The sequence below is a fragment of the Mya arenaria genome, chromosome 13 (genome assembly GCF_026914265.1).
Source record: "Mya arenaria isolate MELC-2E11 chromosome 13, ASM2691426v1".
Taxonomy (NCBI): Eukaryota; Metazoa; Mollusca; class Bivalvia; order Myida; family Myidae; genus Mya; species Mya arenaria.
Genome location: NC_069134.1, coordinates 25,830,235 through 25,833,460, shown reverse-complemented (window position 1 = coordinate 25,833,460; position 3,226 = coordinate 25,830,235).

Here is a 3,226-nt window from a genome sequence, read left to right as displayed (position 1 = left end):
TATAGAAAACATGTAAACATGTATATCATAGTGCTACACTTAAGACTCACTATTAAATCCTTTATATGAAAAGCATTACAATTGTAACCCTCTGGTGACAATATAAATATGGTTGCTATGGCAACGGTTTTCCTAAAATAAAACAAAAACAAGAAACGCGGCAATGCGACGAAACCAGGTTTTTAATGGTTGACAGAAGAACTTCAGCCTGTGCCTGTTTTTCTATTTTTAGTAACAGTGACCTTGACCCTAGGAACCCCAAATGCAATCCATTGAAATGTATCCATAAACTCTTCCTATATACCAAGTTGGGTCAGGATATGTCAACCCTAACTTAAGTTATTCAGTTTCAACCATTTTTCCATTTTTAGTAACAGTGACCTTGACCTTGAATCTAGGGACCCCAAACGCAATCCCATGAAAGGTATCCATAAACTCTTCCTTTATACCTGGTTTGGTCAAGATATGTGGACCCTGACTAAAATTATTCAGTTTAAACCATTTTTCTATTTTTAGTAACAGTGACCTTGACCTTGACCCTATGGACCCCAAACGCAATCCCATGAAAGGTCTCCATCCACTCTTCCTATAGACCAAGTTTAGTCAAGATATGTCAACCCTAACTAAAGTTATTCAGTTTCAACCGTTTTTCTATTTTTCGTAACAGTGACCTTGACCCTAGGGACCCCAAACGCAATCCCATGAAAGGTATCCATCAACTCTTCCTATATACCAAGTTTAGTTAAGATATGTCAACCCTAACTAAAGTTATTCAGTTTCAACCGTTTTACTATTTTTAGTAACAGTGACCTTGACCTTGACCCTAGGGACCCCAAACGCAATCCCATGAAAGGTACCTATAAACTCTTTCTATAGATCAAGTTTGGTCGAGATATGTTAACTCTTACTAAAGTCATTCAGTTTCATAGGTGAGTTTGACGCCGCCCGGCCGCCCGCCCGCCCGAACAACAACGTTCGTCATCCTAATAACCAGGTTTCACTTAAAACCTGGTTAAAAACTCCAATGTGATTTTTCTAAAAATCAGTTTTTGTCATTAATTATTTATTATATAAGTTAATTCTCCTTAGGTAACAACAGCGTTTCAAGCATCTCGTTATTATACTTAACTAGTTAATAAAGGAATGAAGGAGACTTCAAACATGTTAAAGCTGCACTCTCACAGATTGAACATTTGACATTTTATTTTTTGTCTTGGAACGACCCAATTTTGGCGAAAATCCATTGAAACCAGTTAAATAAGACTGCTGACAAAAAATTAGATAGCAGATTTTTATATTTCAGTTCAAAAATTGATGTTTTATGTTATTTTCTTAAACCGTTAGGCCATAAAACATTATCTTTCAAATGGAAATATGAAAACCTACGATCTGATTTTTTGTCAGCAATCTTTTATCATTGGTTTGCAGATATTTACCCCCAAAAGTGCTCTTTCCAAGACAAAAAATAAAAAAGTGGTAAAAATGGTAAATCTGTGAGAGTGCAGCTTTAAACACAAACTAAGGATGAAATAGATCATTTAACTTTTAATATTGAAGTATGAATTAAGGTATTATTTTGGTGTAGGCAAACTTTCACTCGAATAAGATGTAGATATATTTAACTGAAAATGATAAGTTACAAGTGTAACCCTCATGTGACAACATAATACAATAATGGTTGCCATGGCAATGGTGTTCCTTATCAATCATATAAGACAATGTTGTTTTTTCATGAAAATTCATTTTTAGTCATAAATTCATTATTATAAAATAATATAAAGAGAAATGCACAGAAGTTCATGTACCTGAAATAGCAACTGTGTTTTAAGGATGGCAATAATATATACTAGTAAACACAGGAATGAATGAGACTTCAAACATGTGAAAAATGTACTATTATTAAACTGATCATTTAACATTCAATCTTAAAGTGTAGAACAGGGCATTGTTTTGGAATAAGGCAAACTTTCACTCCAATGAGATGGAAGTTTATTTAACTTTAAATGATAAGTTGACAACTATCATAATTTCTATGAACTTAAGGTGATTATGTAATATACAAGAGCTGTCACAGAGACAGCGATCTCGACCATTCCGCCGCTTTTCAATGTAAGGATTGAAACGTTTAGGCGAAACATGCATGGATCACTGTTAGATTAGATTTCAATGCAATACATGGTGTGCTGAGATATTAACATTAATGTGGTTCCATGCAAAAGTCTAATAATAAAGGGCCATTATTTGCAAAATACTGTTATCTAACTTGGTTATTCAATTAAGTTGGGTGATTGAATACCATTGTGTAAAGTCTCCTTGCAATACATTAAATAGTTGCTGAGATATTATCCTATGTGTGCTAACATGCAAGACCTTAACCAGCCATTACTTACTTATAAATTATGTAAGGTTTTCTCACATTGGTCACACTTTTTGAACTTTGTGCTGTCTTTTTTTGTTTGTCTCAAATTAATACAGCATTGGCTTCACTTGTTGTTTATGAAAGGGACTGTACACCAGATTGGCACCAAAAAGTTGTTTTTTTCCTGTAACGAATCTAAGGACACATTTTTAATCAAATATTTTACTCTTTGATATCGATATTGTAAATAAAATACCAAAATGAAAAAAATTGAAGTGAAGTGTCGTATCCACTATGTTATGAAGACTTACTTTTACTGGGAGGAATTTTCCAGATATATACCTAACTCGCTAATATCATGTAATAACATCAACGTCAGATCACGCATAAGGAATGAATTCTACTCGGTAGACATACCTAGTAATCTTTTTTTAATGGAAAAAACACGAAATAACTGCTATTAATTAATCATTTGTAAACTAAAGAGATCATCAGTTAGTAAGTTTCAATGCATTAATTGTACACATCGATACCAAGTTTATGTCAATTTTCTACAATTTTCTTTAAATTTTTGCTTTTTCATCATTAACTGAGTACACCCCCTTTAAACTGTACCTTATAATGTCTGTGACTTATTAAATATTCAATAGTAATGGTCTACAACCAAGATTTGTTTTAATTATCCAGGTTCCAAACTGCATTGTGTATGCGATTGTAAAGTTAATCTTGAAAGCTCACTTAGTATAATTTTTACAAATAACATTCACCCTACAAGGTACTCATATTTGGATGATACATAAAGTTTTGCACAGTCATTTATGTATACTTGCATTTATTGATAAAGGATACCTGTTTCAAATCCTTGAT